This window comes from Hypanus sabinus, chromosome 10, assembly GCF_030144855.1.
Source record: "Hypanus sabinus isolate sHypSab1 chromosome 10, sHypSab1.hap1, whole genome shotgun sequence".
NCBI classification, from domain to species: domain Eukaryota; kingdom Metazoa; phylum Chordata; class Chondrichthyes; order Myliobatiformes; family Dasyatidae; genus Hypanus; species Hypanus sabinus.
The window spans coordinates 59911848-59928233 of NC_082715.1; positions in this window are offsets into that span (position 1 = coordinate 59911848).

The window sequence follows — 16386 nt, forward strand, 5'->3', positions numbered from 1 at the left end:
TTGGGGATTTGCATCATCAAAACAATGTCCTAAGCAGCTTTGAGTTAGAAACTTTGTAACCATCTAATTATAAACCATACAGAATTCCTTAGAGTTGCAGCACAGAAACAGGCTCTTTGGCCCATCTAGTCTATGTCAAAATCATTTAAACTGTCTACTCCCAATACCTGCACCAGGACCTTAGCCTCCATATCCCTAACATCCATGCATCCATGTACATATCCAAACTTCTCTTAAACATTGAAATCAAGCTTGCATGGATTACTTGTGCTAGCAGTTCATTCCACACTCTCATGAACCACTGAGTGAAGAAGCTTCCCCTCATTTTCCTATTAAACTTTTCACTTTTCTCCTTTAACCCATGACCTCCACCCACCCAATCTCAGGGGAAAAGGTCTGCTTGCTTTAGCCCTAGTTATACCCCTCATAATATTGTATATCTCTAATAAGTCTCCTCTCAATCCTCTACCTTCTAAGGAATACAGTCCTAACCTATTCAATCTTTCCTTATAACTCAGGTTCTCCAGACCTAGTAACATCCTTGTAAACTTTCTCTATACTCTTTCAACCATGTTTACATCTTTCCTGTAGGTAGGTGACCAAAAACTGCACACAATACACCAAATTAGGCTTCACCAACGTCTGATACAACTTCAACTTAACATTACATCTCCTGTCTTCGATACATTGATTAATGAAAGAAAATGTGCCTAAAGTTTTCCTTACGACCTTCTATAAGTTTAAAATAATTCACAGATTGCCCTTGTATTTTGAAAGTTTTCTTTGCAATATAAGTGTTAAATACATACATCATATTTAATTCACAAATGATATGGCACAAGCTGAAGTATTCAGGAATACACAAGCCCTCCAAATTGCTTTTCCAACCCCTCAGCTGCACCAAGTCTCATAACATAGGATTAAATGCAGGGCTGGTTTCCTTGGATTGGGGATGGGGTAATTAAATTGTTAAGGGGTAGATTTTCTACTTCAAACCTTTTCCAGGTGTTATGCTTATTGTAAATTTGTTGACCACCACTTGTGAGTTTCTATACATGAATAATATCCATAGAGATGCTTTTTGAATTAATAAGTGCTCCTGGTAAGTGCTCATATTTTAGAAGCAAATAATGTACTCAAAAATACCATTGAAAGTGAACTCTGCTCCAGATTATCCAATTCAATTTCTTATTTTATCTCAAATGGATTATGTAGATCTACATTTCAAAGTTCAAAGTTCAATATAATTTCATTATTAAAGTACGTATATGCCACCATGCACAACCCTGAGATTCATTTTCTTGGAGGCATTCTCAGTAAAATAAAGAAATACAATCGAATCAATGAAAAACTACAAACAAGCAAAAACTTAAACTTAAATGGGACCACACCCAGAAAAATGAAGACATATTCACTACTGAAGAAAAAATTTACCAAAGGAAGAGCATGACCACAATCTAAGCAGATTAGATGTCGACAAGGAGGCGTCAAACACCTGGCTTAGAATTGGAGACCTCTTTACAGAAACAGAAGGGTTCCATGTGACAATAGAGGACCGGGTCGCTAACATTAAAAAAAATCAAAAATACGTAATGGAAGACAACAATTTCAAGATGATAAATATAGAAATGCTGAGAAAATACAGAAACAATCCAACACATTACAGAATCCTGTTGCAGTTTAACACAATCTGATTACTTACACAAGCACTATCAAGTGGCAAACATAAGTCATCAAAAGCTTGCTTTAAAATACAAACACATAAGCGAAATCACACCTTACTATAAATGCAAGCCTAATCCTGCTTTAGACTCAGAACACTACAAATTATATTATAACTGATCAGTTATTGCAGATAGAACAATCCATAATATCTGTTTGGATATAATAATACAGAAAAAACGCAAGAACAACTTAATTTATAGATCTAGCCATTGCAGACACACATAACTTACAGAAATCAATAAGTGGAAAACACCAGAAATATGCTGAATTAAGAGGAAATTGAAAGACTGTGGGTCAAGGTGTTATATCTACAACTGGTGTTATCCCAAACACACTACACAATAGCATTAAACCATTTGGACTACACAGTAATAGCTACATGAATCTTCAGAAAGAGACATTACTAACATCACTAGAGTAGTCCGAAAGTTGCCAACAATTGGCAAATAAGTGTGGTTTGTTATGCCCGTACCTTAGGTTTTACAAGCTTGAGCTGAGAAAAAAATAAGTAATATTAATAATAACTATAGAATAAAAAATTAACCAAAGGTTAACAAAAAGTTAACCAAATAATAATAATAATTATAGAAGAAAAGGTTAGCCAATAGACGAGCATGACCCTCCATGGAAGACGTCTCTACTATCTGAGCAGATAAGATGTCAATAAGGAAATGTCAAATACCTGGCTCAGAGTTGAAGATCTCTTCCCAGAAACAGAGGAGTTCTTTTGGCAGTACAGGACCAGGAGGTTAATACACAAGATAAATCAAAAATACATAATAGAAGACCAACAAATTCAACATGATAAATGCAGGAAATGCCAAGAGAAACCAGAAGCAATCCAACACCAGATCCTGCAGCAGTTTAACTCAATCTGATTACTTACACAGGCACAATCAAGTGGCAAACATCATTTCCCAAAATCTTGCTTTAAAATACAAACTCATATGAGACACTAACCTTACTATAAATGCCAGTTTGCTCCAGTTTTGAAGTCAGAGTCCTACAAATTATATTACAGCTGAACCATTATTACAGAGAGGACAAACCACAATAATAGTCCAGGTATAAGCCGGAACAACTTGCATCATAGTTATAGCCATTCCAAACACACATAACATACAGAAGTCAATAAGTGAAAAACACCAGAATTAAAGGAGGAAATTGAGGGATTATGGAACATGAACAGGGTTTTTTTTTCATGTGCCATACTCAGCCAGAGCCTCGGCGACCACTTATTTTTTCAAGTGGTTGTCTTGGAGGAAAGATTCTGTGAGTGGTCCCCCACGTCCTTCTCACAGCGCAGTGCTTTTTTTACAAGGCTGTATTGCGAGCTTCACACTCAACTTGCCACGGATGGAAAGCGTGTCTGGGATCAGCCTGACTGGATTCCAACTCAGGGACCTTTGCTCTGGAGTCCAGCACAGATGTCACTGCACCACCAGCCGGTCCCATTATATTGTCCTAATAGTAATATCTACAATTGGTATCATCCCAAAGTTACTAACAATAGCATTAAACAATTAGGCCTACACAGCAATATTTATGTAAATTTCCAGAAAGCCACAATATTAAACACCACTAGAATACTCCAACAAGAGTTCTTTGCATTTGAGAAATTAGTGCGTTTGGCTATGCCAAAACCTCAAGTTTTACCAGCTTGAGCTGAGAAAAAATAAAGGTTAAAAGCTCAAAGGTTAATTTATTTATTATCAAAGCATGTATCCTTACACAACTCTGAAATTTGTCTTCTCCAGATAGCCACGAAACAAAGAAAGAATGTGAAAGTCCTTCAGAGTGAACTATCAAACACACCTTCCCCATACAAAAAAGAATGGCACCCCAATCATCAACCACCCCAAAACCCCCCACCCTGCAAAAACAGAACAGGAACATCAACCCCCAAAAAACTCTCCCCCCACACAAAAAACTAACAGAACCTACCGAAGCAGCAACCCCCAAACACCCTCCATTCACACAACTAAACGGAAAAACACAGAATATAAAAACCACAAGTCTGAAAATGTCCACAGTCCATAAACGCAGAAGTACAATACCATCCTATGATATCACTGACAGTCATCAGTGGAGAGGGACACCACGTGAGGCAGAGAGGCCTACTCACCTGGCTCAGCGGCTCCTTCTCCGGCAGTGATCAAAAGGCAGGCAATCGGCACTGAAACTCCCGCTCGCCTGCTGCATTTGCCTCAGTATCTCAGTCTTTCTTGACACTTTAATCAGCAATTAATAGATACTTTAAACAGCAAAATGGAGTCGAACATCTCCTTGCGCCCATCTTGAAGTTTCTTCACATCGAGGCCATCCAACTATGTGCTCACTTCCTGGAATCTAAATGACAAGTAAAAATAATAATAAGGAAGAAGAAGAATAACAGACATTAAGAATTTATACAAATCAAATAAACCTTCTAAGGACATATTTTCATCAATGAAAACAGGATTCAGCTCTCCATGCGAGCATATGCAATTCTGATAGGAAGTAAACACCACTAAACTTAAAGGAAAGCACAACCAAGAAAAATGAAGTTATCATTACAGAAGAAAAAAGTTAGCAATAGAGGAGCATGGCTTTCCATGGAAGACAACCTCATCATCTGAGCAGACGAAATGTTGATGAGGAAGTGTCAAACACCTGGCTCAGAGTTGCAGATCTCTTCCCAGCAACAATGGGGTTCCTTTTGGCAATACAGAGCCAGGTAGTTAACACAAAAAACATGATCAAATATACACAATAAAGGACCTAAAATTCAAGACAATAAATGCAGAAAATGCCAAGAGAAGCCAAAAACAATCCAACATATTGCAGGATTCTGCAGCAGTTTAGCTCAATCTGATTACTTAACCAGGCAAATGAGACATGAGCATGTTTGGCTCTGTCCGTGCCTCAGGTTTTATCAGCTTGAGCTGAAAAAAGAAACAAAAGCACAATAATAACCACTAACTAAAAAGTGCTGAGAACGTAAGTTGTAGAGTCATTGAAAGTGAGTCCATAAGCTATAAAATCCATTCCATATTGAGTTGAAACTATCCATGCTAGTTCAGGAGCCTGATGACATTGATCTATTTCAGATAATGTCCTTAATTCAATTATATATACTAGCCCAATTTGCATCTTCATTCTGGGGTACTCATTCATATCGGGCTAATTCACCACCAGCTGCAGAATCTGCCTACTCTCTATCCCACTGATGTTGATAATGTGCATTTTGCAAACAGCTTCATTCTAATAGATTATCACCCAGTTGAAAGATTACCTCCTAATCTACCATCTTTTGCACCATATATTATGCAAAGTCTTGGGTCACGTTACCCGCACTGGTGGTGCGAAGCATTCTACAGGCATCCAGGAGGTACCAATCTTCAATTGTAGAGTGAAGCTGGTATTGTGGGGTGACAGCTTTTCTCATCTCCATTTTGATGTTATCTATGTTGTCAATCAGCAAAGATGTCAACAGAAATGCACAACTGTACCAAAGTCTCAGCCACTGCTCAGAGACTTGCATAGCAGTGTAATATAGCTGCTCACATACATTACATAACCAACCAAACGTGCAATAATGCCGGGTTGACTCAGACTGTATCAACCATGGTATTCTTGTGAAAAACACACATAGAAGAGTGTTCTGAAGTATGATTTAATCACAATTGAATTAAACGCCTATTGCAAGCAAGCAAGTTGAATATTAGAAGTTCTGAATCCCACCTAGTTTTTTTCCTTCATGACTCAAACAAAGGCAAATGTTTAATGATTAAGCAATTGATCAGTAAAAATGAGATTCCTCTCCTGTCCCCTTCTGTGGGTTAAAATGATCCAAAGAATCTGCAGATGCAAAAGAATAATAGGCTCACTTGCAGCAGTGATGTAAAGAGGAAATGTTTCAATTTATCTGAATAAGCTCATTTGTAAATCACTAACAGCAAAACGCATTTGGCAGGTGGCAGGCAAGTACAACAGATCAGTACACAAATTATACCCAGGATTTATCTCTAGTTAACCTACAGGGCTATCAACAACTTTGTAGGCATCTCTTACTATTCTAGAAGACCTTACCTAATGTACATACTAAATGCAACATGTCACAATGCCTTTGTCACACAGGCATCCGGCACTGAAAAGGGTTCCCTTAGCCACCTCACCGATGCTGTCTATCAAGTACCCTTGCTACTGAGGAAGAATTCACATAAAGCTTTGACCAGCAGTCAATCTGGTCATCAGAGTTTGGAGAGGAGGGGACTTTCATCAGATCCACTGCCCCAGGATAAATGGCTGAAGCAGTTCATGACCGCATAATAGATCTTTGACCAGTAGCCAATCAGCATTTGGGATTAATTGGCAAGAGCAAATTAAAGGAAGGCAAGACCGTCGTCTGAGTGGTGGTCTTAATCTCTTCGAAGCTTTTGTGAAGAGAGGCTTCACTCAGAGAAAGCACAGGAAAGAAATGCTCAATTTTTTTTCCTTCTCTTCTTTATGCCTGCTCAGTTAGATAGAGATGCCAGGCAGGTTAGTGGAATGCTCTTTTTGCGGGATGTGGAAAAGCAGGGAGGCCTCCAGCATCCCTGACTATGGCAACGGCGAGAAGTGCATCCAGCTGCAGCTTTTAACAAACCGCACTAGGAAGTTGGAGATGGAACTGGATGAACTCCGGGTCATTCGGTAGGACGAAGGGGGTGACAGATGGATACATAGAGAGGTAGTTACATCCAAGGTACACGACATAGGAAAATGGGTGATGGTCAGGAAGGGGAAAAGGGTTAAAGAGCCAGGGCAGAGTACCTCTGTGGCTATTCCCTTCAACTTTGGATACTGTCAGGAGGAGGGGGATGACATAACAGAGGAAAGTTGCAGTGGTCAGATCTCTGGCACTGATTCTGCCTTTATGACTCAGAAGGGAAGGGGGAAACAGAGGCAAGGTGTGGTGATAGGGGATTTGTTAGTTAGGGGAATGGACAGGAGGTTCCGTGGGCAAGAACAAGATTCCTGGATAGTATGTTGCCTCTCAGGTGCCAGGGTCTGGTTTATGTCAAATTGAGTCCTCTGCATTCTTAGACAGTGGGTGAACAGCCAGAAGTTGTGGTCCATGTAGGTACCAATTACATGAATAGGACAAGTGATGAGGTTCTGCATGGGGAGTTCAGGGGGTTAGGTGCTAAGTTAAATGGCAGGATCTTTAGGGTTGTGATCTCAGGATTGCTACCCATATTACATGCTAGTGAGGCTAGAACTAGGAAGATTATACAGTTTAATACATGGCTAAGGAGTTGGTATTGGAGTTGATATAAGATTTTTGGATCATGGGTCACCCTTTGAGGGAAGGTTGGATCTGTACAACAGAAATGGTTTGCACCTGAACTGGAGGGGGACTAATATCATAGTGATGCTAGAACAGTTAGTGGAGAGGTTGTTGAGAGTTGGTCAGAGCTCAGACAAAGATAGGAATCAAAAGGTTGAGCATGGTGCAACTAAATCAAACAGGGTGAATACTGGACTAAAGGTGTTGTATCTGAATCTGCACAGTATACAGAATAAGATAGATGAACTTGCAGCACAGTTTCAGATTAGCATGCACCCCAAAGAAGAAGTATCTAAGGGAAAGATGACATAACCTTGGTTAACAAGAGAAGCTGAAGCCAATGTAAAAGAGAGGGCATATAACAGAGTAAAGATTAGTGGGAAGTTAGAGGATTGGGAAGCTTTTAAAAACCAAAAAATAGTCAACTAAAAAGGTCATTAAAAAGTTAAAGATGGGATAAGAAAGTAAGCGAGCCAATAATATTAAAGAGGGTACCAAAAGTTTCTTCTGAAACATGAAAATGTAAAAGAGAGGTGAGAGTGGATATCAGAGCACAGGAAAATGATGCTGGAGAATTAGTAATGCGGGGACAATGAAATAGTGGATGAAATGAATAAGTATCTTACATCAGTCTTCACTGTGGAAGACACTAGCAGTATGGTGGAAGCTCCAGGTGAAATGGGGCATGAAGTGTATGAAGTTACCATAACTAGAGAGAAGGAGGTAGGTAAGTCACCTGAACCAGATGGTGTACACCCCAGAGTTCTGAAAGAGGTGGCTGAGGAGATCGTGAAGGCATAAGAAATGATCTTTCAAGAAACACTAAATTCTGGAGTGGTTCCGGAAGACTGGAAAATTGCAAATGACACTCCACTCTTCAAGAAGGGAGAGGGGTAGATGAAAAGAAACCATAAGCCGGTTAGTCTGACCTCAGTGGTTGGGAAGATGTTGGAGTTGATTATTAAGGATGAGGTCTCAGGAACTTAGTAGCATATGATAAAATATGTCATAGTCAGCATGGTTTCCTCAAGGGAAAATCTAGCCTGACAAATCTGTTGGAAATCTATTTATTTGAGTAGTAACAAGCAGGATAGACAAAGGAGAATTGGTTGATGTTATTCATTTGGATTTTCAGAAAGCTTTTGGCAAAGTGCCTTAACAAGCTACAAGCCCGTGGAAACATAGAAACATAGAAGATAGGTGCAGGAGTAGGCCTTTCAGCCCTTCCAGCCTGCACCACCATTCAGTATGATCATGGCTGATCATCCAACTCAGAACCCTGTACCTGCTTTCTCTCCATACCCCCTGATCCCTTTAGCCACAAGGGCCATATCTAACCTCCTCTTAAATATAGCCAATGAACCGGCCATAACTGTTTCCTGTGGCAGAGAATTCCACAGATTCACCACTCTCCGTGTGAAGAAGTTTTTCCTCATCTCAGTCCTAAGAGGCTTCCCCTTTATCCTTAACCTGTGACCCCTCGTTCTGGACTTCCCCAACATCAGAAACAATCTTCCTACATCTAGCCTGTCCTAATCCCTTTAGAATTTTATACGTTTCAATAAGATCCACCCCCCCCCAGTCTTCTAAATTCCAGTGAGTATAAGCCTAGTCAATCCAGTCTTTCTTTATATGAAAGTCCTGCCATCCCAGGAATCAATCTGGTGAACCTTCTTTGTACTCCCTCTATGGCAAGAATGTCTTTCCTCAGATTAGGGGACCAAAACTGCACACAATACTCTAGGTGCAGTCTAACCAAGGCCTTGTACAACTGCAGTAGAACCTCCCTGCTCCTGTACTCAAATCCTTTTGCTATGAATGCCAACATACCATTTGCCTTTTTCACCACTTGCTGTACCTGTATGCCCACCTTCAATGACTGGTGTACAATAACACCCAGGTCTCGTTGCACTTCCCCTTTTCCTAATCGGCCACAGTTCAGATAATAATCTGTTTTCCTGTTCTTGCAACCAAAGTGGATAACCTCACATTTATCCTCATTAAATTGCATCTGCCATGAATTTGCCCACTCACCTAACCTATCCAAGTCACCCTGCATCCTCTTATCATCCTCCTCACAGCTCACACCGCCGCCCAGCTTCATGTCATCCACAAACTTGGAGATGCTGCATTTAATTCCCTCGTCTAAATCATTAATATATATTGTAGACAACTGGGGTCCTAGCACTGAGCCTTGCGGTACCCCACTAGTCACTGCCTGCCATTCTGAAAAGGTCCCATTTACTCCCACTCTTTGCTTCCTGTCTGCCAACCAGTTCTCTATCCACATCAGTACCATACCCCCAGTACCATGTGCTTTAAGTTTGCACACTAATCTCCTGTGTGGGACCTTGTCAAAAGCCTTTTGAAAATCTAAATATACCACATCCACTGGCTCTCCCCTATCCGCTCTACTAGTTACATCTTCAAAAAATTCCATGATTCGTCAGACATGATTTTCCTTTCACAAATCCATGCTGACTTTGTCCGATGATTTCACCTCTTTCCAAATGTGCTGTTATCACATCTTTGATAACCGACTCTAGCATTTTCCCCACCACCGATGTCAGACTAACCTGTCTATAATTTCCCAGTTTTTCTCTCTCTCCTTTTTTAAAATGTGGGGTTACATTAGCCACCCTCCTATCCTCAGCAACTAATCCAGAATCTAAGGAGTTTTGAAAAATTATCACTAATGCATCCACTATTTCTTGGGCTACTTCCTTAAGCACTCTGGGATGCAGACCATCTGGCCCTGGGGATTTATCTGCCTTTAATCCCTTCAATTTACCTAACACCACTTCCCTACTAACATGTATTTTCCTCAGTTCCTCCATTTGACTAGACCAGGGGTCAGCAACCTTTACCACTGAAAGAGCCACTTGGACCCGTTTCCCACAGAAAAGAAAACACTGGGAGCCGCAAAACCCGTTTGACATTTAAAATGAAATAACACTGCATACAACGTTTTTTTTGCCTTTATGCTATGTATAAACAAACTATAATGTGTTGCATTTATGAAATTGATGAACTCCTGCAGAGAAAACGAAATTACATTTCTGCATGCAACAAAAACATTTTGAACTCCGAAAAAAAGACGTTGGGTTGAAAGTTACTTTTAAGTAAAATACTCAATGTCTATTTGAGTCCTTCTTGTATTTATGAAAAACGCCGAACTTAAATTTTCCGCCAGCAGCAAACCAAAAATATCATCAGCCAGCTGTCAGCCTGAAAAATAAAAGGACTATTTCACTGAACAATGAAAAAATATGAATATACATAAAATAATAGGCAATTAAAATATTTATCATACTTGGTTAATGGGATTTCTGCTCCTGGACCTCAGCGCACAGCGTCTGCACATCAGGGCTGTATGACGTCACCTTCATCTTTACACAGGATCGCAAGCTGTCATCTGTGAAGCATGCGCGATGTTTGTTTTTAATAAAGTTCATGTTGGAGAACACCTGCTCACATACATATGTGGATCCAAAGATCGACAGGACTCCAAGCGCATACTTTTTCATGTTTACATAAATGTCGGGCACAGCATTCCATGTTTCAAACACAAGTTGGTCCGGATTTGGAAGGTTTTCATTATCACTCCATTTGTGATTCTGAGCAAGAACGGCCTTCTGACGGGCAACATCTTCAAGGTCTGCTGTCAAGCGTCTAAACTTGGACACCCATATGTCTTTGTCGGCTATGTCGCCCAGTTCCATCTCAAGATCAGGTTGACTCACACCTGCCAATGCAGTCGTATTCAGTAGGGAAGGATCGATGCTTAAGGGAGTGACCGGGAAGGATAATGTGTTTTTTTCCTCTCTGAACTCACAGAAGCGTTTCCCAAACGATGTTTGCATTGCGATGATTGCAGAATGTAAATACTCCGAAATTATCATGTCGTGACCTTGTTTGAACTCTCTCAAATTGGGGAAGTGAGACAAAGTGCCTTTCTGTAAATCTCTGGCAAGCACTGTCAACTTGCGCTCGAATGCCAAGACATCCTCCAACATGTGCAGGGCTGTGCGTCCTTTCCCCTGAAGAGCTGTGTTCAGCGTGTTCAGGTGCGCTGTCATGTCTACCATGAAGTGTAGCTTTTCCAGCCACTCTGGCTGTTCCAGCTCAGGAAAGTTGAGCCCTTTGCTGCCCAGGAAAGTTTTCACTTCTTCCAGACACGCGACAAAGCGTTTCAGCACCTCCCCTTTGGACAGCCACCGGACTTTGTTGTGCAGCAGGAGATCAGAATATGCGCTTTCCATCTCGTCCAGTAACAAACGGAATTGACGGTGATTTAAACTTTTTGCCATTATTTTATTGACAATCTGAATGACAACATCCATTACTTCTGTGCATTCCGGAGGAAATGTTTGAGCGCACAGTGCCTCTTGGTGCAAGATGCAGTGAAAAGTCAGCAGCTTTCTGTCCAGCGACTTCTGCAGTAAAGCCACAAATCCCTTGTGCGTTCCCGTCATATTCGGAGCCCCATCAGTAGCTACTGACACCAGATGGGTGGTCTTTATTCCTTTGGCTCTTAAACAATTCAAGACAGCCTCACAGATGTCCTCCCCCCGTGTTTGGTCTTTTAGAGGTATCAACTCAATCAGTTCTTCCTGTGGCCCGGCAGAGTTTACATACCGGCAGAACAACGCTATTTGTTCAATATCGCCTTTGTCTTTAGACTCGTCACAGGCAATCGAGTAGGCCACAGCTGAATTGATGTCTTTAATTTGCTGTCTTGTGATGTCTTCTGCCATTTTTATGGTTCTGTCTTTGACAGTCTTTGCAGAGAGGGGCATATCCCTGATTTTCTGCACAATTTCACTCTTGTTTTTAAAGTCCGTGAATAGATGTTCTGAAATCTTAATGAAAGATTCTTTTATATATTCACCATCTGTAAACTGCTTCCCGTGCCTGACTATTTCCTGAGCGGCAATATAACTGGCGTATGTCGTTGATTTTCCTGACTTCATCCATTTCTGGAAATGATTTTTGCTCAGATCAACCTTCTGCATCAGTTCCGAAACGGCTTTTTTTCTCTCATCTCCATCCGGATATTTTTGAGCAAAGGCTGCGTGTTTACTCTGGAAATGCCTTGCGACATTTGACTTTTTGTTGTTTGCTAGTTTCTCATTGCATATTAAGCATACCGGTAAACCAGTCTCGTCAACAGTGAAAGCAAATGAATCTGTCCACGTATCATTAAACGTTCTGTTTTCTTCAGTCACTTTTCTTTTTTTAGAATTCTCCATAGTTGGCTTACCTTGGATCGAAAAATTAAAGAAATCGCGCACTGGCGGGTGTCAGGTATTGGCAGTGTTGACGTATATTAATAGCGATAAAAACACGTTGCAGCGGTGTGTTCAGGCAGTCAGTAAACTGCAGTCGAATAACTTTATTCGAACTAAACAGCCTTGCTTCTAAGCCTCCCTCAACCCAGCCCCCATGGACGCAGATGCTGCAAAAGACACGTACTCACAAACCCCCGTAGGCAATCTCCCTTAGCCGGAATGCTGGCTAATTGAGAGCCGTTTCGGATGTGTCAGAAAATGTGTCGCCACACTTACATTGTACAAGATCACCATAATCTTCAAATTTAGAATTACATTTCAAAAGCTAACAAACTAACATAAAATACATTTTAATTAAATACTGACCAATTATTTCCCAAAGCCACAGGGAGCCGCAGCACAGAGGTGAAAGAGCCACAAATGGCTCGGGAGCCGCAGGTTGCCGACCCCCGGACTAGACCCTCAGTCCCCTACTATTTCCGGAAGATTATTTATGCCCTCCTTAGTGAAGACAGAACCAAAGTAGTTATTCAGTTGGTCTGCCATGTCCTTGTTCCCTATGATCAATTCACCTGTTTCTGACTGTAAGGGACCTACATTTGTCTTGACCAATCTTTTTCTTTTCACATATCTATAAAAGCTTTTACAGTCAGTTTTTTTTGTTCCCTGCCAGCTTTCTCTCATAATCTTTTTTCCCTTTCCTAATTAAGCCCTTTGTCCTCCTCTGCTGGACTCTGAATTTCTCCCAGTCCTCAGGTGTGCCACTTTTTCTGGCTAATTTATGTGTTTCTTCTTTGGACTTGATACTATCCCTAATTTCCCTTGTCAGCCACGGGTGCACTACCTTCCCTGGTTTATTCTTTTGCCAAACTGGGATGAACAATTGTTGTAGTTCATCCATGCGATCTTTAAATGCTTGCCATTGCATATCCACCATCAACCCTTTAAGTATCATTTGCCAGTCTATCTTAGCTAATTCACGTCTCATACCTTCTCAGTTACCCTTCTTTAAGTTCAGAACCTTTGTTTCTGAATTAACTATGTCACTCTCCATCTTAATCAAGAATTCCACCATATTATGGTCACTCTTACCCAAGGGACCTCGCACGACAAGATTGCTAACTAGCCCTTCCTCATTGCTCAATACCCAATCTAGAATGGCCTGCTCTCTAGTTGGTTCCTTGACATGTTGGTTCAGAAAACCATCCCGCATACATTACAAGAAATCTTCTTCCTCAGCACCCTTACCAATTTGGTTCACCCAATCTATATGTAGATTGAAGTCACCCATTATAACTACTGTTCCTTTATTGCACGTATTTCTAATTTCCTGTTTAATGCCATCCCCAAGATTCTAGCATGGATAAGGCAGTGACTAATTAGCAGGAGGCAGAGAGTGGAAATAAAGGGAGCCTTTTCTGGTTGGCTGCTGGTGACTCGTGGTGTTCACAAGGGTCTGTGTTGGGACGAATTTTTTTTTACACTATATGTCAATGATTTGGATGATAGAATTCATGGCGATGTTTCAAATTTTGCAGATGATATCAAGATAGGAGGAGGAACAGGTAGATTTGTGGAAGTAGAGAGGCTACAAAAATGACAGACAGGTTAGGAGAATGGGCAAAGAAATGGCAGATGGAATACAGGGTCGGGAAGTGTATGGTCATACACTTCGGTAGAAGAAATGAAACACTTGACTGTGCAGGATTTCCTACAAGTTAATTTGCTGATGGAGTTTGTGGTGAGGAAGGCAAATCCAATTTTTCATTTATTTCAAGAGGACTACAATATAAAAGCAAGGATGTAATGTCGAAACTTTATAAAGCACCATTGAGGCCTCACTTGGAGTATTGTGAGCAGTTTTTGGCCCCTTAGCAAGGAAGTGCTGAAACTGGAGAGGATTCAAAGGAGGTTCACAAAAATGATTCCAGGATTGAATGGCTTGTTATTTGATGAGTATTTGATGGCTCTGGGCTTGTATTCACTAGAATTCAGAAAAATGAGGGGTGAGGTCATTGAAACTTTTCAAACTGTGAAAGGCCTTATGTGGAGAGGATGTTTCCTATGGTGCGAGAGTCTAAGACCAAAGGACACAGCCTCTGAATACAGGGGCGTCCTTTTAGAATGGAAATGAGAAGGAACAGGAACAGGAAATATATCCTTATTTCCACTTGGCACGATTCACTTATTTTTATTTAATTATTTATGGTTTTATATTGCTATATTTCTTCACTATTCTTGCTTGGTGCAGCTGTAACGAAACCCAATTTCTCTCGGGATCAATAAAGTATGTCTGTCTGTCTGTCTGTCTGAATTCTTTTAACCAGAGAGTGGTGAATCTGTGAAATTCTTTACCACGGGCAGCTGTGGAGACCAAATCTTTATGTACATTTAAGACAAAGTTTGATAGATTCTTGATTGGTCAGGGCATGAAGGAATATCGGGAGAAGGCAGGAGACGGGCTGAGAGGGAAAATTGGATTAGCCATGATGAAATAGCAAATCAGACTCAATGGGCCAATTGGCCTAATTCTGCTCCTATGTCTTATGGTCTAAAGATTCTGGCAATAAATAATGAGCTTGCCCACAGTGTGACTGCAGCATTGAGTTAAACTAGCTCAAGGTTTGTTTTGTGATTCAAAGTAACATGAACAATCTCAACGAGAATATAAGAATGGACACTGTTGTCAGTGTAGCTACTTGCTCACCCTCACTGGAAATAGGTATATGCATTTCTGCTGTCACTGCAAAGACATCAATGAAGCCCTTGCAGAGTCCACTGAGCATTAAAAAACATCCATGTACCTGAAAACTGGGTAGTAGTTGACATTTTAATAGGAGGAAGAGGAGGAAATGGCTGAGAAAACTAAAATAAATTTTATAAAAATCTTAAAAAGGTCAAAATGAATAAAAATGACCAACTATGGCCCCATAATTTAATGGAAAATAAGAATTAAAACAGGCAATATTAAATATAAGCTGCATGTCAAAATGACTATTTATAATTAGAAACCTTCAGAAACCACATACTGTTATTTCCTTGATATCCTGTTATGTTCCATAAATGACATTCATGTCTGTGGTTTCAGCTGTGGTAAAAGTGCATAGTGAAGAATAGGCTTTTATTTACTGCCTCTAATATGCCTTCCTACAGAACTGGGAAGAAAATTAAAGCTGCAACGAGAAGCAATTCCAGGCAAAAGTAAATAATTCTATTAGCTTCTGAAGCCTTTCTTTTCATATGAAAAAATATATTAAAAATTTTGAATTTTTTACTATCTTAAGCCAGATAATTCAGAGAAAAGTACGAGGTAGTCCTAGCATTCAGGCCAGACAGGATTAATGAAAAGAGAAATACAGAATTAACATCTGAGCTTGATAACCCTTCCTCAGAGCTCAACTTCTCTTTTCACAGATGCTATGTAACATGTGTTTCCAGTGTTTTCTATTTCTAGTTCAGATACCCAGTATCTAGATTTTTTGATTTTGAGTTCAACAGGAGAATTACTGAGCTGTTCTCTTATTTTCTACACTCTTGTTTGAAACAACAATACAGCTTATTTCTTGAGCGTCAACTTGGCTTCCTGTTTGAAGTAGAAGATGGTATGGCAGCCGGCCAAGGAGGAACTATCTTTCCAGTCATCTGGATTGAGATATCCTGCAATATGGACTTCTAGATTGCACCTTGCTGACAGATTGTACTGCTCAGGCCAAATACTCCTTATCATGAGAAGTTAAAACTCGACAGAAACCATAGTGAATCAGTTAATAAGAACAGTTACATTTAACATCATCTGTTTCCAAACTAAAGACTCACTATCTTAGCCATTTTTCAGAGTAACATCTGAATATGCGTGCATGTATGATTTTACGTGGTACAGATGTCCTTACAGCCTTCAGAGTTGTTTTGTTATTTTTTAAAGAAACTACTTATGTCAAAATTTAGCCATCAGAAAAATGTAAGAAGATATCCTTTTCAATTAGTCATAACTGGACTATATTGAACTAGTGAGCTTGCTGTATGGCGGCAGAAGAGAAACTCATTTAGGAATGACCTCAA